This window comes from Lonchura striata, chromosome Z, assembly GCF_050655825.1.
Source record: "Lonchura striata isolate lonStrDom1 chromosome Z, ASM5065582v1, whole genome shotgun sequence".
NCBI lineage: Eukaryota > Metazoa > Chordata > Aves > Passeriformes > Estrildidae > Lonchura > Lonchura striata.
The window spans coordinates 79,607,298-79,634,236 of NC_140740.1; the positions used below are offsets into that span (position 1 = coordinate 79,607,298).

General features: G+C 35.9%; 1 long non-coding RNA gene across 6 annotated transcripts in view; it reads left to right on the forward strand.

The window, feature by feature from the left end:
* Positions 1–26,939, forward strand: part of LOC146763901 (uncharacterized) — a 69,791-nt gene extending 42,852 nt beyond the window's left edge. For 5 of the 6 annotated variants that reach the window (XR_014951613.1, XR_014951612.1, XR_014951615.1 and 2 more), the window contains one exon: positions 1–26,939. This is a non-coding gene — a long non-coding RNA (uncharacterized LOC146763901). The other variant, XR_014951614.1, reaches the window with a different exon arrangement.

Here is a 26,939-nt window from a genome sequence, read left to right on the forward strand (position 1 = left end):
AGCATCAGTTCTCCAGCAAAATGGTCAGGATCCTACCAGCAAGGATATTTTTCTTCCTGTGTTACCCAGTTGCTCCTTCCCTTCTCTTCCCTCTGACTTTGGCTGGCACCTGGCATCCAACCACAGTCAATCCACCACACCTGAAAATGTGTCATGGTATGTGAGCCAGACTGCATAATGCACTTTGTGGAAATATTTTTATAGTTAGCTAGAATGACTGTAAAGGTTCTTATTCTGAAACTGCCACTTTTTTCCCTTAGGCTTTTCTAGCTTGAAAAGGCAGAATGCGACAGCAGATGTCACTATAATAGCAGCAAAAGCAGGAAGAGTAAAATCTGTATCTTTCTTACCACATGTTATTTTGGCTTTATACAGTATTTGTCAGAGAAGAGGATCAAGGGCAGCTTGGTGCTTGCCCCAGTCTCGTGACTGTAGATTTATCAAAAACCAGCTCATCTTATGTCAGTATTTAGAAGCATGAACAAGGTTTGGGAGACTTTAACACTGAGAGATAAAGGGTACAGTTATTTTCCTTGTGAACTAGCAAAGAGACAGGAAGAGGTATTGCCTTTTGGAAATACTCTTTTGTATTTTCTGATTTTTATTCAAACCTAGACATTTTCAATAAAATTAAATTGAAAATATAGAGAACTGAATGTAAGTTTTAAGTTTTGTGTTTTAGACAGTGGCTAAGGCTACTCTTTTAATGAGATATGTAAATCGATGTGATATTCAATCTTAGGGGACTCAGTGGAGCTGTCCTGCCATTAAAACCTTGTCAGTGTATCTCACTTTTAGGCTCAACCATTCCACTTTTAGTATTCATTAGGAGAAAAATCTGTGTCTGCTATATGACTCCTACAGGGTACTGAATGCCACAGACTGCAGCTGAAGAGTATCTGCCCATGAAGGGAATCTTGAAATCAATTATAATACTTACTGAAACACAGATTAACCAGTAAACATAAAAAACAACAAATGAAATTTTTGATTTCATATATCTGTAGCTTAAAAAGAGATTAAATATGTCTATATTTACTGTAAAGACTTCAGTATGTAAAAAGTTGCAAAAATGGATAGCAGTGAATAATCCTCTATTCTTTAATTTAGGTTAAAGGATAGGTCTGACCATCCTTGAGTTTCAAAACTCTCTCACAAAGGTTGAGCTGAGGAAAACCTTAGGAATATGCCTCTTTTTCTGACGTTCAGGCAGTAGGATAGCATAGTAACCTGTCAAGCAAGTGTATTTGCTGTTTTATAAAAGTAGTGCTCTGCCCTTACTACTCCTGAATGAGTGCCAGTCTGTTCCACTATGGCATGTCTTGTGCTCTGGAGGCTTCTGTGGGGGGCTTATTTACATTCCTATTAGCCATATTTACAGCAGGCTTTATTTTCTCCAGCCATCTTGGAGGAACAGGTGAATTTTTTTTGTGTCATTATGAAGAGAATGTAGAAAAAGCTGTTAACCTGGGCCCTAAAGCCCCATAATCATCACATTTCAAAGGGCACTTAATGTAGTCTTACAACTCAATACTAGGAAATAAAATACTTCCCAGTGCATAGTGGAGGATATCAATGAACCTAGCAAAGAAACTTTGAAATCACAGGCAGCTTCCCCAAAAGTTCCTAAGCTTCCCTTCAGTAATATAGATTCTTTATACAAATTAGCTGCTGAGAATTGCAGGGGAAAAATAGTTTTATAACCAGAGCTGTATGAAATGGAGGACAGTGAAACCAGATTAAAAGGACTAGATAAACATGACAAGCAGAATTCATGTGGGATCTGAACTGACATAAATCATACCCTGAAGTTCAGAAGAGCTGTTATGCCTTTTTCATGCTGTGTCTTCATGCTGCTAGCCAAGACATAGCCTGAACCCTTGTGGAAGCAAATGTTTTCACATGGCTTTGAGAATCTCTGAGAGCATTTATTACCTTCTGCATTACATGAGATTTGGTTCACAATTTAAATAGTTAAGATGCATACAGGTGAAGATAGGTATAGGCCAGTGACAAATACCAGTTTTAAAAGTGGTCTGAACATCCATAGTGTTGATTTCAAGTCACATTTTCAGTTCATTCTGATGCTGCAAAGAGTCTCTGCTACAAAGGAACAAACCTGGCTCTTCATCCGGGTCCATATAAATTTTATATACCATTGCTGATCATAGGGGAAGGGTGGGATGGAAAAGATTATGCAGCTGAAAGAATTTTTACAAGTATTTTAAAACTAGCAATTAGATTAGAAACTGTTAGCGACAAACACTGAGAAAACTTTGTACGTGCGACAGTTCATTTGCATATAGGTTCAAGGGCAGAAAATAGCACACTTCTGTGTTCCTCTCAGATTTTAGCTTTCTGTGTACTACTTTTTAACTTTTGGTGGTTTCATATCCTTAAAACATAACCTTGCTTCTAATGGAGTTACCAGCTTGGGATTTAGCTATTACTTGTCATGTGTTTCAGAGGAACTTGTTTTTAATCCAGACACACCTTTCATAGTCAGGCAAATTATTATAAGCTATTGCCTGCATGTTCTTGCTAAAGAGGTACTGTGTGGGCAATATCTGTTGTGTGCTTCAACAGACAGCCTAACACTACCTGGAATAAAACTTGTCAAGGAAAAAATGTGTTTTTCTAACACCAATAAAGAAATATGGGTTAGAATAAAGAAATTTGTTGTGCTGTTCTAAATAAACTGAATGTTTGCTGAAAATGAATACATTGAGGGGGAAGAAGCTGAGACATATGTCATTTCCACATTTTTAGAATAATGCCAAAGACTTTGTGTTTTTTCATTTTCATTTTATTGTACAGGAAGCATACTAGTTACAAATAGCAAACAATGAGTTGAGGTCTGAGTCTAGATCATGAGTGACTCAGGTTAAACTGAGGTTCATGTTGACAGAGGCTTTTTTGTGAGCTAGGCTTGTTTAGGATGGCCCTGAGATGAAGCAGTTTTATATTAAAGAAGGATCTTTGGACCTTATTTCTCTGGCAGAACAGCCAAGGAATTGTGAGGGACCTGCATAAAGCTATGGAAATTTCCAGGCTGAAACTCAGAAAGTAGTGACCTAAATCACAGCAAACACTCAGCTTCAGAGGGAGAACCAGTGAAAGGAAGCAACAAATGTCTGCCTAGCTTCCCAGCATATCTGGAAAGTGAAGACGAGCGCAGATATGCATGAATTTTCACCATACTTTATTGAAGAGAAGTGTTTTGTTCTTCCCTGATTGCTCCATAAACTCTCAACATGCAATTCTGACAGGTGAAGTTTCTGCAAGCACATTTAGCATCTTACTTAATATCCTCTGTTAAGTAGGAATTTTCTGAAGCTGTGGTTTCTGACAACCTGTGAGGAAACACTTCAAAAAACTTTGGGTATAATGAAAACTAAGATCTTTCCCTTGCTGTTTAAAGGATTAAGTATGGGGAGTTTTGTGAGTGTAAGAGAACCAAATGGTTGCCAGTAAATATCCAAGGTTGCTTCAGTATCAATAGTTGTGTAAGCATGGCATATCCTGTGGCAGTGTAACAAGCCAACACTGCTTGTTGCTTGTAGCAAAATCTTTATTTCTGGGTGACCAGTTGATGAGGGCATCTTCAGAATACAGTCTCAGTCTCCTCCTTGGCTCAGTGTCCTTACACCCTTGAGAATCTCCAAAGAAATCTTGTATTTTTTCCTCTCCCTTAACAAATGCATAGTGTGTATCGTAGTCTCCATGGATGGTAATGAATTACCATGGTTTGTTGTGACTTATCTTTGCTTCCTCGCTTTTTCCTGCTACAAATTCTGTGTAAGATCATTGTGCAACCTACTAAATCCATTAAAGCAACAGAAACCTACAGACTTTGAAGATCAATTCATTAGTACATGGTAATGTTAAGGAGAATGTAGCCTTCCAGAAGATTGCACTAACTTCACAATTTAGTAAACAGATCTCTAATGGTAATAGGAGAGAAATGTATGCAGAGATCTGTGGAAGAAGCAGAAGACAACCACAGTGGAGGCTTGAATTTGAATAATAAAGCGAAACTCTCTAGTGTGAAATAAATTGTGCAAATTACTATGTGTAACATACTTGTTCTCAATATACATGTAAACATGAATCCTTTTTGCTTCAGCAAAAAATCGTTGATTGAAGCTCTGCAAAAATCTGCAAAAATATTCAAATATGGAGAAGGAACACTGGGGACCTAATAGTTCTGAGGCTGTACAGAAGTCTTCACTTTGATCTGCATCAAAGCTGCTGCTTCAAAGTTATTTCTAAACGAAAATTGGAAAAGGAAGGGAAAGTAGTGCATGAGCCTAATGAATTAAAGAGTCTCTGTTTTTCTTTCTGCCTGGTTTCTGTGCTGCAACAAATGCAAGATGAGAAATGGAGAGTAAATGAGCTGTAATTAAATAGCAATGGTAGCAATGCATTTAATTTTGGCCGTTTGTATTGTTGATCTGTTAGACTGTTGGCCACAGAATCTACCCAGAGGAATACTAGAAATATTCTCTTTAAGGAGTAGAAAAGGAAGAGAAATGGAGGAAAAAGGGAAATAGCCACAGAGGAAATACTAATCAAACACGAATCTATAATAAACATCAATGTTAGAATGTTTTTAATGTGATATGACATCTGGTGTTTATTTAATGTATGAGCTCCTATAAAGACACAGCTCTTACCAGAAAGACTTCATAATATTAATATAATTTTATTCAGTGGGCTTAGTTGTTGTGATTTAAATATTCTGTGTTCAGATACATATATTTATGTATATGTATAAAATATTCTGCTTTAGTCAGGTTTGACCTAATTAAAAGTACTTCTTAAGTTTCCTATATAATTTGTAGACCTGTTGCCTAGGAAAAGAAGCACAAGAGAAGTGATATTAAACTGCTTCTTCACCTACCTGACTTGCCTCCCAACAGTGCTTGGCAAGCTTTGGTGATTACTACACCTGAGATGAAAGCCATCTGGATAGTGCTTCTGTCTTCTTTTACCAAACTTAAAAAAAAAAAAAAAAAGAATGTCTGCTGAAATGTTCAGGCAGGAAGCATTACTCCCATTTCCTATGTGAATATCTCAGTTATGTCTAGAGAAGTTCTGTGTCAAAGTTTGCTATACAATTTACAATATGAATAGAGAATAAATTTGAAATTTTTCTCTGCTACCAAAAAAATTTAAAAAAAAGTAGAAACCGATTTAAAGAATCAGTATTATTTTGAAATTATGTTGTCCAAACTCATAATATTTCTATGATGTCTATATCTATCTATCTATCTATCTATCTATCTATCTATCTATATATATATATCTATATATCTATATATCTATATATATATATATATATAAATGCAGAAGTCTATAAACAGAAAATTGCTGTCTTAAAAGCACAGACTAATTCTCTAGAGATGTATTCTATTATTTTTGAAGGAATTAAGGCAGTTCAATATCCTTTCTCATGTTTTTTGCATGCAAAAAAATGGTACAAGCTCACTTGTGAAGAAAAACAAGAGACATCCAGTTCACCTTTAGAAGCCAGGACTTTACTAACTTTGTGAAAAATACATAGAAATTAATAAAGGTAAGGAATAAAAATACAGGAAGTATTGTTTCTGTATATATTTTACAAACTTTATTATTCCACAAAATTGAAGTGTTGAATTTAGAAAAAGCTTTTAGTGATTCTCTATGATTAATTTTATAATGCCCAGAATAAATGGAAGAAAATAATTACAGGCTTTGTTGCTAAGAATGAACTTCTGCAGAAGCTAGGATCAAAAATGGAACCTAACCTTGTATCTATCTAAATACATATTTAAATATGAGGGCAAATGTTTTTTTTAGTAGCTCTTTGTAATGAAGAGTAAGAATTAGCCTTTGTATCAATAAAATAACTGTGAGCTTTACCTTTGAATTCAGGTAACTAAAGAGAGCAGTAGATAAACACAGAGTTCTCATAGTCAAGGAACCATCATACCAGCACTAATAGTACACTCAGCTTTGTGTTTTATAAAGAATAAGTGTAAAAGGGAATCGGGTTTGTGGCTTAAATGAGATACTTTGTGATAGATGTTTGCTTTTGTCTGTGTAAAAATACATTAATTTTCATATGCCTGGAATATGAAACATAAGTAAATCAAGTAAACAAATCAGTTATAAGCATCATCCTTTGGGAATCTTTTTCTTGTAATACATGATTTTCATCAAGAAAATCCGCAGTTGTTTAGATGTTTGGATCATGCTTTGTATAAGTTGAGTAAAGAATTGAGATGAAAAAGAGATGAACTCAAAGAGATGAACCCTTTGAAGACTGTGTTCAGATCTTCCTATAGCCTCAAGGGTGAAACCTCTTTTCGTGAGTGATAAGTCCCTTTTCCAGCTACATGTATATGGCTTACCCACATATGGATATCAGATGGCTGTAATTTGTGGCATAAACTTATCATTCAAAGTCAAATAATCCATTGCAACAGCCATTTTTGCCTAACCTAAAATAATATCCAGGGACTCTGAGTACAATTCTCTATCTGAATTTGGGACTTCATTTTTTCCTGGCCTATGGTAGGTTTATGTTGTTCTTGATTTGCAATGTGCTGTAACAGTCTTATTAAATGAGTCTTGTTTTAGTAAAGTGTCTGTACACTCTATCCTTTTCACTAGCCAAAATAAAAATGTTAATTCGGGAACTCATGAAAAAACTTCACCTTTTATAGACAGAGCAAATTCAGCAATGACCTATTTCACTTTTGTTTTATCCCTTATTTGTTTAGAATTCTAGTGGTTGTTGACTGATGGCCTGAATTCAGCAGGTCATTTATCCATGAGATTCTTCCTTATCTTGCCCTCTATGATTTGGGGCTGTCATGGGTGAAGTGGTGGCTGATGACTTTCTGGGCCACAGCAACCATGTAATGTTGAGTTTCAAACCTTTAGTGCCTTGTCTGCCCCTGCCTTGTTCCCAGGATGGGCCAGGCACAGGCAAGAATGGTTAGAAAACCAGCACATTTTGTTAATGTGTCTTCAGCAAAACTATTCTCCCAAAATGGATTCTTTCATCCCATGTGCAAGAAGCCAATCTTCACAAGGGTCAAGGTATTTTCTTTATTTACAGTTCTGCACAGAAAGGGGTGCTGGGTGCTAGCCTGCAAAGCTAGCATGATGACTATCACACCTTTTCATTGTTTTTATAAATTCTAGCAAAATCAGTAATCTTCATTGACTACAGGTTGTATGGTTCTCTTATTAATTAGTGTTCTATATTCTATTGGTTAAAAGATTTCCTCGCTTCTTATACTGATTAATCTATATGCTCAGATCTGGTGGTTTTCTTGGGTCAGTGGGCCATGAGTAAGTAGTTGTGATTCCTGCTAGAATTATCTTTTACTCAGCAGAGCTGATTTCAGCACAGTTTCTGAGTTGGATTTATCAGCTACTTGTAAATTCTGTATTTGCTGTGTCCACTTCTCCACAATGGAGAAGTTCATGGAGGACTGTGTCCTGTGTGAAGGATCCCACACTGGAGCAGGAGAAGAGGTAGAGAAAGAAGGAGCATCAGAGACTACATGAACTGTCCACAACCCCCATTCCACCTCTAGTGCTGAAAAAGAGGAGGCAGAGAACGGGGACTGAAGTTGAGCCAGGGGAGAAGGGAGGGTTAGGAGAAATGTGGTTAAAATTTTGGTTTTATTTCTCATTATCCTTCTCTGATTCAATTTGCTTTTCATGGTAATTAGTGAATGACCCATCCCTGTTTTTATCTCAACACCCAAGCCTTTAATTTTATTTTCACTTTCCTGCCCAGCTAAGGCAGGGAGTGACAGAGCAGTTTTAGGGGGCACTTGGTGTCCAACCAACACCAACACACTACACTATCCTTTGGTTTGATGTATAAATTTCATGGAGTAGTGTTATTAAGGAAAAAAATAAATAGCTATTTGTTTTGTTTTAGACTTCATCCTGAACATAAATCTCTCACTGTAGGATATCAGTTTTGCTTATGATTGTGTGTCTATTCTCTCACACTCCTGCAGTTCTCCAGTAAAAACTTTCAGTTTATACAGAAGACTTAATCATACAGAGCTGCACCCTTCTCTATCTTAGCTCGTTTTATTATCAGAATATTTACTTAATGGGTAGTTCAAGTGGTAGTGATTTAGTGTGTATCTGCATATTTGCTTAACCTTTTGACTAAACCTAGTGACAAGTGACAAGACATTGCTAACAATGCAGTATCTCCTTTGAAATATCAGAACAATAGCAAGAACTTAAATTAATACACTTTAATATCTCTTAGAATAATCAACAATAATATTTTTATATTCTGCAGAAGATGTTATTGAAATGTCCATATTTGTTGGAACTATCCTGTGTAGCAGTGCTCTCTCATTTATATTCTTTCATTGGATATTTTGGGGAAGCCTTGGTACCTCAAAATAAGGATATCTGCTAAGATAGAGTGAATAAGAAGAGTGGATAAAGAAAGACATTTGCACGAGTGTCCTGTCCTCTGATAAAGTTGTGAACAGGTTCCTTTGCACAATGTGTGATGGATTTCTTTCTGCCAAATGACATAGTGTCCTTTATCAATAAAGTGCTCTGAATTTTAAAAATAACATCTGGTTTCTCTCTCTACTTGAAAACCAAGAGACTGGTCCTCATTCGAGATATATTTCTGTTGTTATCCTTACTATTCTCAGCAATACACATATCAAAATCTATCCCACAGATAAATGAACTGAGGCTCAGAGATGAATACACAAATCCTTTCACAGAGATTTCACTTCCTTGAGATGAGCATTATGAAACTGGACCTATTTATTGGTGCTATTTTCCTCCTGCAAAAGGTATGTAGAGAATACATGGTCTGGTTAATAGTGAAGTAAAAGAATCAATTAAAAGTATGAGAAAGTTCCAAAAAACATACCATATAGGAGACTATCCCTTTTGTTTTGCTCTTTTTTTTTTTTTTTTTTTTTTTTAGCAACAAAAACCTCTTATTTAAGAGAGGCTAAACAAATTGGCTATGAGTTGTATCCACAACCATGGGGCATACACTACAGGCTTTGTGGAGAAGGCCCTGGGGGTGCTGGTCAACAGCAGCTGAACAGGAACCAGCTGTGCCCAGGTGGCCAGGAAGGCTGATGGCATCCTGGCCTGTGGCCAGCAGGACCAGGACAGTGATTGTCCCCCTGATCTTGGCACTGGTGAGGCCACACCTCAAATCCTGTGTCCAGTTCTGGGCCCCTGAGTTCAAGGAGTACTTTGAGGTGCTGGAGCATGTCCAGATAAGGGCAACAGAGCTAGTGAAGGGTCCAGAGAATGTGCAAAACCCATGTGGATGTGTTGCTTAGGAGAGTGATTAATGATGGTCCTGGCAGTGCTAGGTTAATGACTGGACTTGATCTTGGAGGTGGTAACCTAAGTTACCTCATGATTCTAAGGAAAGGTTTATTCCCTTGTCTGCAAAGATAGAAATTATTTTAGAAACTCCTAATTATGGTGTTCTGCATCAATTTCAGGGTCATCTTTTCTTCTTCCAGCAAATACTTCATATACATTCTCATATCACACTGTAAGCACCTGTTACAACCCATCTCTGAGTGAGGGCAAATGAGGTTCTTATTAACAAATCCCTTGCTGTGGGAATCCAGGGCTTCCCTCTGGCTGCCCTGGAAGGCCTGGGATCCTGGCAGGGGGTCAGAAACCCCCCTGGACAGAGCCCCAAGAGACACTGTCTGTGATCTCTGTCCATGGAAAAGAGTTTTCAATCTTACAGGATTAATTACAAGCTCTGAGTGTTTGATATAAGTAATAATTAAGTGTGGTACGGGTGCAAAAGTAAAATTTTAGGATTCTAAATTAAGAGTCGAAAGGGGACAAGATAGAAAAATTGTGTGTCTTATCCTTTTTCTCCTTCTTCTTGCCCTCCATGTTTCACTATAGTATTAAAATTTTTCTATTAGTTTAAGCTAGAGACACACTGTTCGACGTAAATAATAAATATTAACAGATTATTGTAAGTATAACACACATAATTTCTAGTATATAATGTTTATAACATCCCACTGAAAGGCAAAACCCCACACGCTGCCCTGCAAGACAAACCTACAGCAGGGCAGCAGAGCATATTATAAATAAACAAAAATAAACAACCTTAAAAAAACAACACAAACAAATTATGACTTCTTCGTTAACAATGGGGCAGAAAGACAGAGACTTTCTACAATCTCAGAATCATCAATACCACAGATTCCAACACCTTGGGGTTGTTGCAGGGATGTGGCAAGATGGATACATGAACCAGGCTTATTTTTAAATCAATTTGGTTGCAACAGAAAGGTAGTTTTACACTGCCAGCTTTGTGGGGAGGGAGGAAGCTGGCAGGATAAAAAGCATTACCCCACCTCTGCAAGATCTGCTTCTTACCGGCCTTTCCTCTCATCTGGAATGAAAATCCTGTGTTTAACATGTCCTGGGTCATCAGGGAAACAATAGAATGCAGAACTCACCCAGCCAATCCAAGGCATATTATTAGGTCACACACCAAAATTACAAAATTCACTCAAAATGATAATTTGAAGTAAAATTGGCTGAGAATCACACCGCAGTTCATGGACATACAGGATCAGTAAAATTAAAAGGAAAAAAAGGCAAACTCCCAAAAAAACTCACTCCAAACACAGAAAAGCAAATTACATACTTAATACTTTCATTTGGCTTCTCAGACGAAAACTATGGATTATGTAAGCAAAATTGGGCTAACAATCTTAATTTCTGCAGTATTGTCTCTGTGGGATGGCAGAATTTTCATGTCCTGATGCGTTTAATGTAACTTTTCAAGGAAGTTGTCTTCATGCACTGATCAAAGAGAGAAGTTATGTGTGCTACAGATGCCAACTCCCTCTTTTTAAATAATTTTAAAAGTAAAAATGTACAAACTGCCACCTGTTTAGAATGTTGCTGGCTTTTTATGTTTTCACTGTCAGATGTCTGTAGTGTCTCAAACATGAGGGTACATTGGATGAAGGAAAAAATAAGGCTGTTTCCCTTGGCTGCCTTTAACCAAGCCAAAATAGGAGAGCAACTGTGTTCTCTCAGGCACTCTCAACAATCTTTTGGAACTTTTGAAGCCTTAAACCAGGGCCCAGCATCTGATTACAGAAGTTTAACTGAAATTTCAGAAGCTTTTTAGAGCTTTTCCCTAGTAAGCATAGAAAATCTTTCAGTTTGGTGTGGGTGGAGTAAAGGAAAGAGAAAGCTGTAGAATTCTAGCACAGTTTTAATACTGAGAAAACCTAAACTAGAGTCGTGTGATGTGTACACCTTGTTCAGTTTCCTTAAAGTCAGAGACACTTAAAACTCATTTTTAAGAGCTTTTCTCACTTGTATATCCATTTTTTTCTAGAGCTCTGCTTCTTTCCACCCAACCTTCTGTTTTGCTGTAGTTCTAAACAGAATGTAGAGTGGTTTTGGGCAAGACACACTTATCAGTGATTCCACGAGACAATGATTCTCTCAGCTCTGTGTAAATGCAGTCCAGACCTGCAGTTACAGCAAAAAATGGCTTCAGTAACCTTCCTAATAGCACGCCAGAAACTATTATGAAAGTCCTCTGCTCTATGATGAATATCAGTGTTAAGAACCTGATTCTAGTATACATAGTATTTTTAATGTGATGTCACTTTTAAAAACCTACCATACCTTCCTATTACCCCAACTATGATTAAAGCTGGTATCAGGGAGAGGAGTATTTTCATGTACAGCAGCAGTGTTTCTAGCTAAAGATCTTTTACTATCTGGGTCATCATAGATGATTTTACCTTGGAGGTTTTTCATGCACATACTTCTTTTCATCTGCTTTGGCAACCATCCTGCATTAATTGTAGAAGGCAAGGAACATTTATGCTCTTCAGCTTTCAGAACGCCTTCTATTCTTTAGGCAAAACCTAACAGTTCTTGACTTGCATGCAAGATAAATTAATAATACAGCTGAAACCTTGTAACTTTTCAAAATCAGTAGAGTGAGACATTAGTATGCATTTAATGGCTAGATTTCTGTGTTTATGATCCATATGCAATTATAAAACATATAACAGTAATGAAATCATTATATGTTCTTAACAAAGTAGCAGGGCTGGATCTTTTCAGCAACAGTTTTGATAAAGTGCTAAAATGACTGTGATCAGGGTTAGAAGAATGTGACAGCTGTCCATACAGCACTGTTCAATGGACAAGAGGTGACACTGAGCCAAAGGGTGCAAAGCAACTGATGAAAAAACGTAAATCTGCTTTTGTTTTCTTTCCCAATTATTCTCTGCCTATTCAGAGGCTGGTCGTGGCCTTTACTCATTTAGCAATGTTAAGGGAACAGTGACGGAGGGAGGTAAATTTTCCAAATGTATGCATTGATTTTTCATACACTGTGTGCTGATTAACAACACTAGAGCACAAACAGTTTTGCCATTTCTTTTATCAAGAAGTGATAATTTTACCATTTCTATATGAATAATCCCATTAAAGTTGCTAGGACCTACTTCAAAACAAGATTTTTTTTTGCTAAGATCAACCTAGCAAAAGATCTTTGCAGCTTTGCTCAGATCCTACAGAGGCTGGCAGTTCCCAGCTGGTGAGCATTCACTTATCTAGTTCATATGTTTTTCAGACAAGTGAAGACTCTGTGCCTATCTTGAAGTCCCTATACTGCAACTTGGTACACCGTAGGTTTTCCATAGCAAGTTTTGAATAAGTCCGCTGGTGTTACTGAGTAGCTTACAATGGGTTAAAAAGTAATGTTTCAAAATAGAAAATATGATGGTGACAGTGTCACTGCCCCAGAGAGTGCTTTATTTTCTTGGCACTGTGTGCTGATGCTAGACTAGTTCGATGACTTTCCTGTTCCTTGTGAACTTTTAGAATTCTGACATCAATTCTGTTTTGCTTCCTATATTGGACAGGCTATATATGAAACCAAAGGAAAACAATATATCTCTGTCTATCCAATTTCTTGTTTGCATTTTAGCCTCTTCTATGTATGTAAATTACAACACTGAAGGAAAGAAGTATCTAGTGTTTCTATATATATTCATAGTGTGGCTATATAAGGTATTCTCCTCCACTTCATATCCCTAATTTTTAAATTATAATCTCATCATTAATCAAACAAAAGACAAACTGAATTTTCTTCTCAGTCCCAATTTATTTAGAAGTGCATGAAATATGCCCAAGTGAAACAAAATGGTTGACTGTCACATTTCAATCTACAATGAGTTACTGTACTTTCACTAAGAAAAAGAGTAAACTTTTATATCCTGTTGTATGTATTAATGAAAAGTTGTACATATTAATAAAAAGAAAGAATCTGCAGTTCTTTTTTCTTCCAAAATTTCTGTTGAGAATAGTATTCAAATATCTGTCTCTGTACAGAAGAGATTATTCTGTAGTAAAACAGCAGAGACTGGACTCCATGACCTAGAAAGGCTGCCAATTTTGTCTGAGATTAATGGGAATTTTGTTGCAGACTTGCAGAGTCTTTACAGCACCTACATTTGGCAAACCAACAAGAGTGGAACAGGTAGGAATGTGAGACTCTCTGACAGTGCGGTGTATTTAAATCACAAATCTGAAATGCTTAGGGAATGTTGCCTCAAAACTGGTTGGTCAGGCTGGAGATTGTGACAGTTGGCCGGATTAAACAGCACTTTGGGAATTAAAGATATCCCTGAAAGGGGAAAAAAAAGAAAAGAAAAGAAAAAAAAAGTTAGCCTAAACAGAGGTCCAGAGAGGTCTAGGAGGAGCTGGTGGGCACAAATCAGCCCGGGGTGTCCCGGCCTCTGCCCTCACAGGGGTGCTGTGATCTCTGTATAGTTCACTGATTGCCAGTTAATTGCATGTCATTAATAAATCAATAAACCACTTTGATCCTGAATTGGTTTAACACCATGAACATGTTTTTGCCCTGTGATACAGGGTTTATTCAAGTAACTGAACAGAACAGTAGCAGACACAAAAAGCCAGGAAGATATTTAAAAATTTTGTGTACATACTATACATAGCAATAAATGAGCTTAATCATTATATGGGAAGAAATTATCTCTCTTTGGACATCAAAGATTGTGTGCCAGCAATTTTTTCTATATGCATGTCTGAAAGACTGAATTTCAAGAGCTGAACCCTTTCAAGTGGAGATGCCTGATATCTGCAAAATGTACTTTGTTATTCTGGTGGCCTACAGCACTTTCCTAAATCTAACAAAACATAACAGACAGTTGGATGGATTTGGCTGACAAAGCTGGTGATATCCAATATAAAAAAAAAAAAAGTCACTTAGAAATCCCTCTCCTCTCCCCCCCTCCCCTCCCCTCCCCCTGCTCCTTCCCCTCTTTTTGTCTTAGGTGTCTGTGCACTGGTCTGCTTCTGGGCATGCTGTTGAAGGAAGAAAGATATGGTGGGTTTTGCTCAAAGCATGAAATATGTATGACAAAGATTTTCTTGCAGAAGAAGCCTGAGGGGTCTTCTCAGCCGTTTCTCATGCAGCATGTGGCTAGCTTTGAGAAGTCTGGGTCAGGCTTCTGGCTGTTGCAGTACTGGAAAAGATAAAGAATCATTGTTTAATTATTTTTATTCCTGATCATACATCCTTCTGGCATGTTCTGTGTATTTTTACTTTGCTTATTTTCTGCCTGCCTTTATAATCATATATTTTTGTACAGCATCTCTTTGAACATGCCTAATAAAATTTAGTGAAGGTGATGATGATGGTAACAGTAACCATGAAGCATATCAAATTCTTCCTTTCTTACCCTGTTCTTGCCTGTGTCCTCCTCCTGGTTTTTATTCTTTATGGCACCTATTACCTTTGGTGGATTGACCTTGGCTAGACAATCAAAGCTCCTCTATCACTCCCCTCCTCAGCTGAACATGGTAGAGAAAATGTAATGAAAGATTATGGGTCAAGAGGGACAGGGATCTCTAACTCACCAATTATTATCAAGGGCAAAAGAGGCTTAAATTTGGGAAATTTAAACTTGGGAAGTTTAATTTATTGTCAATTAAAGTAGGATAATGAGAAACATATCCAAATATTCCAACACCTTTGTGACCAAATCTCTGAAAACCAGAATGAGACTCCTAACACCATATTTTTATGTTAAGGAGGCATCCTTTATTTAGGAACCTGGAAGGGCATAGGGGACGACTCCTCCTAACATGCTCTCCGATTTCTACAAGTGTGTTACTAATATACAGTCAATACATGCATATTATAATTTTCCTATTACCATTAAACCTCTCCCCATGTTCCCCAGCTTCCAAAACTCAATCCTTGTTTTGGCCGTAGCTGCATTCCTAAGCCAGATGTTCCAACATCCTTGCTTGGAGATTAATTTCTGCATGCCTCTCTTTGATGCATTGTGTCCACAGACACAATGTCTTCTTTGCTAGAAGTTCCCAGTCACAGTGTCTTTCTACTGAAAGCTCACATTTGCAGCAGAAATTGGATTAATGTTTTTGGTATCACCTTCCTCCTATCCGTCCCTTCTTCCTAGGCTTATATTTATTCCTGATTCTTTACCTCCTCTCCTCCATCAGCACAGGAGGATGGGAATGGAGGTTGCAGTCAATCACACATTGTCTCTGCTCCTCTTCTTCCTCTGGGGTAGGACTCCTCATACTCTTCCCCTTTCCCAGGAGACAGTCCTCCATTAATTTCTCCAACACAATCATGGTTTTCACATCATTGCCATGGAGGACAATGGAGCCAATGGTTGTCTCTAGTTATCTCTTAATTATGCATGTCTAACCAAAACCTGTGGATTATATTGGAGTGTTTTGTTTTTCTTATGCTACTGTTTGGTTTATTAAGGGGTAAATATGATTATTTTTGAACAAGAAAACTGGCAGTGTTGTCAATATAAAAATAAATGAATGATACAATGCTGCTGTATAGGGGGAAAAATCCTAGCCTTTAAATTAAAGGAATGGCAGTGAACAAAAGACCTGAAACAAAACCAAGGGAAAAATTTCAACTATACACTAAGGCAGTATTTCTGATTGCAATAAAACTTAAATTATATTGTCCTTTTTTGTTGGGTGTTTATTCACATACTGATGTGTCTTTTAGTTACCAATAAGAAATTTCCTTCCTTAGTATTCAACTGTGAAAAGTATCTCACATATTAGACTAAAATAGTTTACATCTAATATCAAATGCAGTGTGGCTTCTTTGTTTTAGTTAGTGACTTTGCTGATCTATTTCAGAACGACTTGGAAAGCAATGGTGGTGTTATAAACAGGTGGTGGAAACTTGACTTACTGATGGTAATGCTGGTCACATGGGTGAAAATGAGAGGAAACACTGGCTTGCACAGGAAACATTTTTGGTATTTTCTTTGATACTGCAGGTAGAAAGTGTCAGGGAAAAGAGGTATTGCTATTGCCTTGCTACAGTGCCATAAGTAATGATTACTAAAATTACCATTGACAGCATGGCCTCTGACTGTAGTCATGGTTCTGAAAATAGATGGAAATTTAATGGTTTTCCTTAATAATGTATTTCTCTTCCCAGTGAAACGCTGTCTTCCAGGAATATTTTTTGGACAAATCGCTGAAAGGATTTAAGAATTGCTAATGTGCTATAATGATGTACTCAGCAATACATCAATATATGGTAATTAATTGTCTTTCATCCATCAGATTTTATTTCAGTGTTCTGAGCTGAGTAGTATGAGTTTCACTTCTCTTGCTAGCCTCTGCTAGCAAACGCCTCTGCTATGGGATTTTAATTATATTTTTGTCTTAGAAACCAAAAATAATGTCTCAGCCCAAAACTAAACAAGTCCTAATTACTGATTTTTTTTAATTTAATGTTCACAAATTTCAGCATTGCTGAAGATAGTCAGAGATAAGACACTCCTGGGTATATATTAATTATCTGACTTTGGAACTCTGTGAAACAACATCAATATTAATGGTGATAATAAAATAAAATTATATTTGAATTCTTTGAACCTGTGCCAGAATGGTGTCACATTTTATAACCGCAAATGGAAGTAGAATTTGTGTACATATTCAAATAATATTACTGTTGTAATCAGTTTATTTATCCTGCAGATTTCTAGAGAATCCTTTCAAAGAGAGATTTAGATCCTTGAAGGTAAACCAACTTCTGACTTCTGTTGTTTTATACCTTTTTTATACCTAAGCTGTTCCCAGTGAAAAGCCCTCTATAGATTTATTATGATATAATGTATTACTTAAATAAATGCCAGGTGAGTGAAAGATATTCCATCTGTTTGGAAATATAGCAACAAAGATCACATTTTTGAACAGTATGCTTTTGCAATTTCATCATCTCTTTCTATACTTCCTGTATATTAAGAATATTTCTTTACTTTTCTGATCTTTTCCTACAGACATCATGGGATACTGGTTCAGTAAAAGACCTATACCTGGTTTATTTAATTTCTTTTCTCTTTTTTTTTTTTCCCCTCCTAGTACCAAGCTCTATGAAATTAAATATTGAGGTAATTTTACATAAACAAAACCTGTGGTCTACTAAAAATAATTGTAAATTAAAGGTTGTTTAAAATTACTGTAAATATTGAAGCTTATTACAAGTTGTTTCCTATAGCAATTGTGATCCTAAGAATCTTCCTGAATTCCTGTCTTATCTGATGTTTTTTCTTCATAGTGATCCACCCTAGAACAAGCAAATGCTTAACACGAATCTTTCTTGTATGTCACCGGGTGTTGCACTATCCCATTTCCTTTATTGTTTTTCTTTTTTCCTTTTTTTCTAGTTCTCCAGTGATAGGGAATAGGGAAAGTTGACCAATTAGCATTGAATGTGCTTAGTTGATTTACTGTTCATAAACTGTTAAGGAACTGATTACTGCATCTGACAGCTAATCAAGTGACTGAGTGATATTTTCATAAGCTTGGAAAGGATTGTGCAACTGTCTCAGCTAAGATTTAATATGCTAGAAATGGCTCTGAAAGCATAGAGCCTGCTATTATAGTCTGTTCAAAGGAAATGCTACCTTTCTCACTCCCACGGTAAAGCAAGACCTTGCTTAGCAGGTGACTAAGCACAGCAGTCCTGCAGAAAACAAAGACCCATGCAGGTTATTTAAAAGACTTACCACAGATGCATGACATTTGCTGGTTTATATTCCTGCACTTTAAATGCACCAACTCGACTTGATCTTTAGCCACTCCTTTGGAGGAATTTTGAGTGTTACAGTAATAAATTTTTAATCATACTTTTGGCACTATAATAACACAGTAATTAGTATTTCTGACAGAAACCTGATAGACAATTATGTAACATGAATTATTCCTAGAAGTGATGTTACTGCCTGGCAAACAAGTAATCGATCCAGGATTTTCTCACCTGAAGGAACCTCATAGATAGTGCATCCTGTGATTTCTCTGGTACAGCTGTTTAAAGCATAAACATCAGAATTTATCTAAACATTTGCAGTGTTTTGAAAATTTAAGTGTATCTGTCTTAACTTTTCTGCTTTGCGAAAAAAAAAAAAAAGTACTATTTACACTCTCTAGAAAATGATGCATTGAAAACTGAGGAAAGAATCCTAGACTTCGGTAAAATTTTTGTCATAATTTCTGTTCCAGTTCTACACTAAAAAAGTTTGGCTAATTCATTCCTTTCTTGACCTTTTTCTCCACAGTAAGGCAAAACTGTATTTTTTTTTTTTTAAAGTGGGGTGTTTGCTCACAAAGAAGGTGCCTTCTAACAGATTGTTTGATTCAATTTGATTTATGCTACCTTTACTTCAATGTAGGTGGTGTGTGTGCACTTGCAGTCATAACCACCCTCACTGGTGCCTTATGTAATTTATTGATCCTTTTCTAAGAAAAGTATGATTTTGTATTTGCCTATACAAGTAACAGCATAAGGAAATTTGTCCAAATTTATTATGAGTTCACAATAGAAGCAACTACTAATCAACAGAACAGCCACTGACCTGACATTTTTAATAATACCAACTTTTCTTGGCCATAGATCTCAATAAAGTAAGGTGCTATGGGCATGTGCATTTTGAATTGAAAAGAACTCATCGTAAGTATACTGTCAAGGAAATGTTGTGCAGATAACATGTACAGAGATGCAAGGAAACTGTGCTTTCTATCTGACTTTCTATAGAAGCTTTTGGAGTCAGGACAGATTACTGTGTGTCACAAAATGAAACAGAGAAATGATATCTCTTAAAGTATTTGCTGAGCATGGTCATGCTTCATCTGTATCATGGCAAAGGAAATTTCATTGAACCACCTGTTGTATTTCTATAAATTTCCTGCCTGCCCCAATGAAAAAGATAATCCTTGTTTCTCAAATGTGTTAATTGCTCTTCCTCTTGCAAACAAAGTATTGGATAAAGCAAGTTTCAAGCTAGTCTTAACCTTTACTTTTTCCTTCAATTTTTTGGCATGTGTGAAAATGCATGTAGGGATGTGGCAGCCTTACCTGATACAGTTCTGCTTCATGCTGATGGTAGAACAGCAATAGCTGGGATAGAGATACTCAGATACTATTTACTCTGATCAATGCTTTGACAGAGCATCTGAAATGGAGAAAGGCCTAAGACTCAATACTTGGGCTAGTCTTTTTCAAATTTTGGATGCACGGATGGGTTCTGGTTTCATTTTTTCACTTGTATATGTTCCCATGTGATTCCTAAATTATATATCATTTATCTTACAGAATGGGTCCCTACTCAGCAGTACTTCAGTTTGTGTCCTTGTATTAGGTTATTTAAGACATTTTCCTTGTCTAAAATACACTGAATGATATTCATATTACTCTCTTCATAAGCAGTCTTGATAAAGTGCAGCAGACTTTCCAATCCATTAAATAAATCTGAGACACATAATTTTACACAGTTGTTACATTGCAAAAATCAGTGATCAATCTTATTCTCAGCCTGTTTCCTAAATATGAAAGTATTGGGATGTCAGAGGTATTTAGGGTTCTGCAGTCCGACTTGCAGATTCTAAGTGCTATTGATAGAAAAATATTAACTTTGCTCTGTGAAAAATAGCTGAACTCCTAAAACTGAACTCCTTACCTGAATGTGTGGCTTTTTGAAATAATACAGTGTCACATGAAAACTGTCTAGAACGAGGCTGGATGTTGAAACCAGATTATTTGTGATGCATGAAGTTAGATACTCAGAAGGGATTTGAAAACAAATCCACAGAGTATATGGGCATAAAACTGTACATAAAAATAGCGGGATGAAAATGCAAATTAAAATTTGGCCTGATTGACAGCAATCTCAGAGATTTCTGAGACTGTTGAACAGCCTCCTAAGGAAACCATCTGGCATTGGCAAAGAGATTGGCACAGTGTTTGGCAGGGTGGCATTCATCTCTCCTGAATCTAATGACTCAATTTTGTTTCTTCTGTTTTACTAATAGCATCATGTTCTCCTGCAAATGTGAGTGATTTCTGGTCTCATTTACTGCCTTATGGTCAAATGAATGTATACACAAGAACAGACTGGGCATTTGATGAACATCTGAAATCATGCTTGACATGAGGCTCCATCATAAAGGAATATATAAAAATCTGATTTTTAGTATGAAGTTGCCACCAGTAAAACTACTATTTTTTGGTAATGGGATAGAAAGCTTTTGCCATTACAGTTCTGTGTGATGCCAGCACTGGGTGATAGACTCCATAGCCCTAACTTACCACGTCTACTGAATGGAGAAAAATTAAATCAGAAGCATGTGTCTAGCTAACTTCTGAATTCTGTGCTTTTAATGACAGTATGTATGTTCTACAGGCAGTAGTTAAGTAAAAATATATCTGGTTTAGTATAAATCTCTTACTTTGAGGGCAAATAACATAAGATAAAAATGAAAAATTACTGGATTTCATAAGCCAAAAATTTCTGTGAGTCTTTTAATTTTTGCAAAAAGACAACTGCCTTTACATTGGTACAGTTGATCCATTTTAGCAGTTTGGCTATTGTTTTCTCAAGTCAGATAAGATGTCAGACTACTGATGTTAAAAAATAGCAGTTTCTTCTCTTTTCCTATGCTTTTTACTTATACATGAAATCCCCTCACACAGCGACTTAAATTGTCACTGTGATGCTCCACACTGATGTGACACTACTTGAGAGCACTGAAATCTGAGGCATTATTTTATTAGACCTTAGTTGTCTCTTACTTATCCAGTGTGTGCCATGTTCAATGTTTCTCCAAACCAGCATGCAATGACTGGAGTCTGCTCAAATGTTGCAGTGTGTTTATATTTTTAGTGTCCTGTACTCTTCTCCAGTAATATGCAGAGCCGTGGTTCTGATCCTTAATTCTCAGACACTCATAACCAAAATAAATGTCATGCAGACACTATTACATTTTTCCTACTTGTCAAATCTCATTTGGCTTTCAGCAGCCAACCTAAATAAGAGTGGCATAAGTGCTCCTAAGCTCCAAAGATATAAAACAGAATTCAAAATCCTCAAAGGTAATTTCCTTGCTAGAATGACTGACCACTGCTGTCACTATTTTTGTAGTCTCAGATCTCTAAACTGATCCATGAGGAATACAGATAAATATTAAATAAATTAGTAGATTTTTTCCTCCTTGTTTGTCTCATCAGTTCTCAAACATCTAAATCTCATACATCTTTTATTCAAGCTACACCAATACTATCTGTAGAGCATTGTTTATCTGAAGTTCAGTTTGTGTGAGTTTATTTTTTACTTTCTTTGCAACCTTGTAGATAAATAATTCTCATAAATAAACTGGCTGTATCTTGGCTGAGGATAAGGAACAGAGCTGAAGTGGTGAATTTTTAGTGTGATAATCTTTTACTACTTGTCCTGAAATACACTTATTTAGATAGGCTTAGATATTCACTTCTCTAAGACATACAGAACATCTTTTAAATAAGGTTGTGAATTATGTATATTTTAAACTGATTGAATTCCTATAAGAAATCAGGAAAAAAAAAAAATTAGTCAGAATTCTTAAGCAGAAATACACATTTTTTTTTTTCCATCTAATTCAGTGTTTGGACAAATATCCTGTTCCTATATAAATTTATGTGATGTCCAGTTCAGTTGTTGCCTCTAGGCCTGTCTGCAATTTAAGTAGTACTCACTGTTTAAACATTTTTCAGCTTGATTTACACCATAATAGAGAAAGTTGCCTCCTGTTCACCAACAGTGGCTTTTCAAGTATCAGGTATAAAATCTTATCCAATCCCAGTGTGAAAATTCTTCAGCTAATCTTTAGTAAATGCAGCTGGTTAAAATGTTTTGATATACACAATAAATTACATTTTTCTTTGGCATTTCAAGGTGGTTCTGAAAATTTTCCAGAAAAAGGAAGGAAAAAAGTCTACAGTCATGATTTATATGTTCATGTCAGTAACATGTTATGACTAAATATCTCAATAAATAATTCTGTATATGGATGGTTGCAGTGTTTTTTTGGAAGTTTGTGTTTCATATATGAAACTCTTTTATTGTTTTAGGTGAGCAGATTGTGAACAACATAAGTGATTATATGCTTGGGTCTAAGTGGCAGGATGAAGAGCTCTGCTGTGTTCCTTTTTCATCCTGTTTGAACTGTCTGTTGAACAGCTGAAGGTCTATTTAGAGCACTTTCTTTCTCAAAGGTGCTGCCAGGTCCTTTCATCTGACATCTTTCAAAGTACCCTACTTTGATTAGTTTCCATGCTTTCTCTGCACTACATCATGCAACTTTCATTAAAGAAAAGCCATTTTTGGCACAGGAAGAAAACTCCTGCTGTTAGCAGGAAATCTCTTGGAAAAGCTCTTTAATGCTCAATTACATATGTTGAAATTTGGCTAGAAATAAAACCTTCATATTCCTGTTATGCAGCCTTCGTTCTAAAACTGGAAGACACTGGCCACCCAGCCACTCTACCAGTTACAAAATGAGCTTTCCTGGTTTTGCAGAGTTTTTTATAAAACCAGACTGCTTAGGAGGAAGTCAGAACTGGACTGAAGATCCACAAGATCTTGATGGCAACTTTAATGCTACTGCTATGTTACATATATCACATATTACACAGAACTTTTATAAAAATTTAGTTGTTTTAAGTTCAAGTTGTGGTCCTCTGAGATTCCTTAGAAACAAACACTTCAATTGTTGAGATGCAAGCTTTTGTTGCAGGGATTTCCTTAGCAGAAAAATACACAATATCTGTGCAGCATAATAGTTTAAAAGCATTTTTAATTTTATCTGCGATTTGGTTAACAAAACAAGACATAATTAAACGTCATGTGATAGAAAGGTACAGTAGTTTGCAGGATTTCAATATGCCTAAAAGTGATAAAGGGCTGTACACACTTTTCTTCTGGCCATTTAATGACCTTTCCCTGATATTCCCAGAAACCACTGAAAGGCTTTATGTCTAAAGTGAGATGTCTGCTAGAAAACAGGTTAATTACTAGCAGTACGACCAAAGCAGATTGGGAAAAGAACAGATCACCAAAACACAGTTTATATTCTAGACAATGGAAGTAAGGTATGCAGGTATGGTCAATAAATAGAAAAACAGTATTTACATAATAATGCTGTCCCTCATATTTTTCTAAATAAGTTTTTTCTTATATTTTACTTCCTGATCCAGAATGCTGATTAGTATCCTACTGTAACAATCTTGTTACTTGTTGCTACAACATTTATTAGTAGTTCTTCAAACCATATAATATTTTTATAATGGTACGGGAATTCATTAGAAATTAATGAAAATGACATGCATGACAATGTGTTAGCAAAAAACTAGCAATGACCTATGGAGGATGAGGTGGACAAAATGCCTGGAATTTCTATGTGAACTGTGTAGCTTGAGAATCTAGTGGAAAATATGATTCCTAATTTTGTCCCTGATTAGATATAGAAACACTAAAACTTTTTGGTATTGTCATAGAACTCAAAACCTGATAATGGCTAAAGAATAGCTGATAGGGTTTGTCAGCTTTGTACTTCAGAAAGTATTTAATTTTAAACAATGATTTAAAATTATACAGAAGTATTAATGATTAGAAAAAAAGAAAACAAAAGAGTTCAGAGACAAACAAAATTGAAAACCAAACAAGTGAATATCTCTTGAAACAAAATGAAAGATGATGTGGGATGAGATATATGCATTGTCAAAATGCAGAAGGAACAATTTTAATAACATGGAAAATCTTGAAAAGATGAGAAGAAAAGGGAGAACAGCTTGAAAGGCAAGAACAGCCTAAATATGTTTTAATAAAAAGGTAAGATTCAGGTAAGATTTACGCTTGGTAAAGACAGTTTTCCAAGAAAACAGCAAACCTGGAGGTTGTAACAAAAAAGCATCACTGTCAATTGCAGATTGCAGAACATCAGTAATTTCCTGAAAGAAGGATTTAAAGAAATTTACAAGAAATGCAAGCTGTAAGAACCAGCAGTCCAACTGAGTGGGTAATCTCCATTTTAAATCTCAAAAATTTATTTCTGCTCACTATTTTAATGTGATTTTTTGCCTTTAACTGAACTTGCTGCTTCATCAATTGTGTTTGTGTTTTGAAGTTCTTAGATAAATAAAGGACAGTGATTTCTATCAGAATTAAAAGAGGACACATGCATTGGTTTCAAGGTGTGAGAACAGACACTCTTGGATCGACAGGGCACCATACTTCACATGCCCTTCTCTTGACTTTCAGCAAGATTTTCTCTTGCGTAAAAATCTTCAGCAACTGTGTCACAGCAAATGATGAGGATTTTTGCTCCCTAAGCATTTGTGTAGATAAGCATGCAGGCAAATTAGCTTCATGGATGCGTTTTGGGGGGTTTTTTACCAACAGGTGGAAGCAGAGAACAATTTAACTTTCCCAGTGTGAGAGGACAGAGTTTATAAAGTTATTTCCTTATCCTCATTTTCACAGCTTTTAACCTAATACTATCTTCTGCTCTTGACAATTCTGCATTGCAGTAATTGAAAATGCAAAACAGGAGTACATTAGTTGCAAAAGCAAAGTAAATTACCACCTCAAAACATTCACTGACGAATAGTAGGAGCTCACAGTCAAACCCCAGATTAATTAAAAGTTCTGTCATGACCTAAATAAATACAAGGAAAAACATTAATCCAACCAAATCATCTGTAATGGATAATATTCTCTAATATTTCATAACCACCCTTTGTATTAGCACAGGATCAAGATTTGTGTTTTGATCAGACTGCTGGGGATTTGCAATTGTCTACAAAATGAATATCAGATCTACAAGATTGAAGTAGCAATCCCTGGTGTTGCTGTTTTTTAAATTCAGTATCAGATGAAAAAATCATTACTTGGCTTCAAAGTTTTTCCCATTTGTATATGACAGGCACTTGCTTATTGGACTTAAGAAGTTGATGTTTTTTTGTCTAAAGGTTTTTCTACACCTTTTTTATTAATGCGGTGGCAGTTGTGTAAGGTTTTCTTGTTGTACATTATAGTAATCCACAATAAATATATTCTATTTGTTGAAAATATTGATTGTAGATTATTCACCTGTATTACTTTAATCTTTCAGAATTTGAACATCTCATCACTTTTCTTATTGGTTCTAGAATACATTTATATCCTCTCACAGAGGTCGTATTCCAGATGCTTATCTCTTCAAACAATGTAAATTATGACTAAATTCAAACCTGAAAAAGAGGAATGTTTTTTTTTTCCTCTTCCTTACCTACTTTACAATGAAGACATGAATTGTCCATGATATTTCAGTCTATTGATATGTCTGGGTTTACCAGATTAAGACAATTACCCACATTCACAAAGAGGCTCCTGCACAAAGAAGAAAACTGTAGCCAGAGCTAACACTATTTATAGCTTACAGCATCCCTGGGCTGGAGATCACTGGCAAATAAATGTGAGTCTATTCAAGGGCAGTGTCAGCATTTACTTGCTGTTCACCATCTGCCCTTGCCCTGTGCTGGCAGGGGTGGACTTTGGTCTGAGCTGCTGTGTGTCCTTCTGACCAGAATTTCACAACTGTGAAATAGAGAATAGGAATTGCAGATAAATAACTACATCTTCCCTTTACTGCATATGGACAGGCAAATAAGTTCTTCAATGCCTTTTGTCAACTGATATTGAATAAGTTGGACAGTGAATTTTTCTTGTAGATTAAAAAAAGAAAATACGTACTTTCAGACAAGCTTGCCAAGAAAATATTTAGTGTTTGTTTAAGTTTTTGGATCCAGGTACACTAGAAATTTTGCCTTTGTGATGTCTTTAGCCTATTAAATATCAATCTGAATATAAAAAATATTAAAATGCTGTTAGTATTAAAGCATGTGCTTGTCTCCACTGCTTCTTTATACTCAAGAAAGTTGTGTGCTAAATTCCTGAAAGATCTGGCAGACTGGATGGCAGATAAAAGACATATGATGAAAATTTCACACCCATCTACAGAGTAAATGAAACTTGGCCTTATGTTTTTCTACAGACTTCTTTTTATTGTTATGTAGGAGTTACAAAGTGGTTTTTTAGTTTGTGGTTTCTTTTCTTAATGTGGTCTTTGCATATTAAGTTATGAAAAAGTATATTCTGAAACATGATTAATTTATCAAATACAAGAAAGAAACTTGTGTATCAAGGCTTATAAATTAATTCAAGAGTGCTAATTTCCTTAAGTATCTAATGGATGCAACAAGAATGAAAAGTGAAGCCAATTAAACATAAAATGAATTTCAGGTATTTTTGCATTGTTAAATACAGAATGATGTGTAATTTTCCAAAGTTATGGAATTTCAATTGAACTTTGTATTGCTGCGATTTGAGTGCTCTATTTTATTTTTTCTGCTATTATTCTTTTCATAATGTCCACATTATTCAATGATGAGAACAAAATCAAAAATGCTTAAAAAATCTATGAAGCAACTGTATTCAGCTCAGCTGTAATTAGAGAACTGAGAA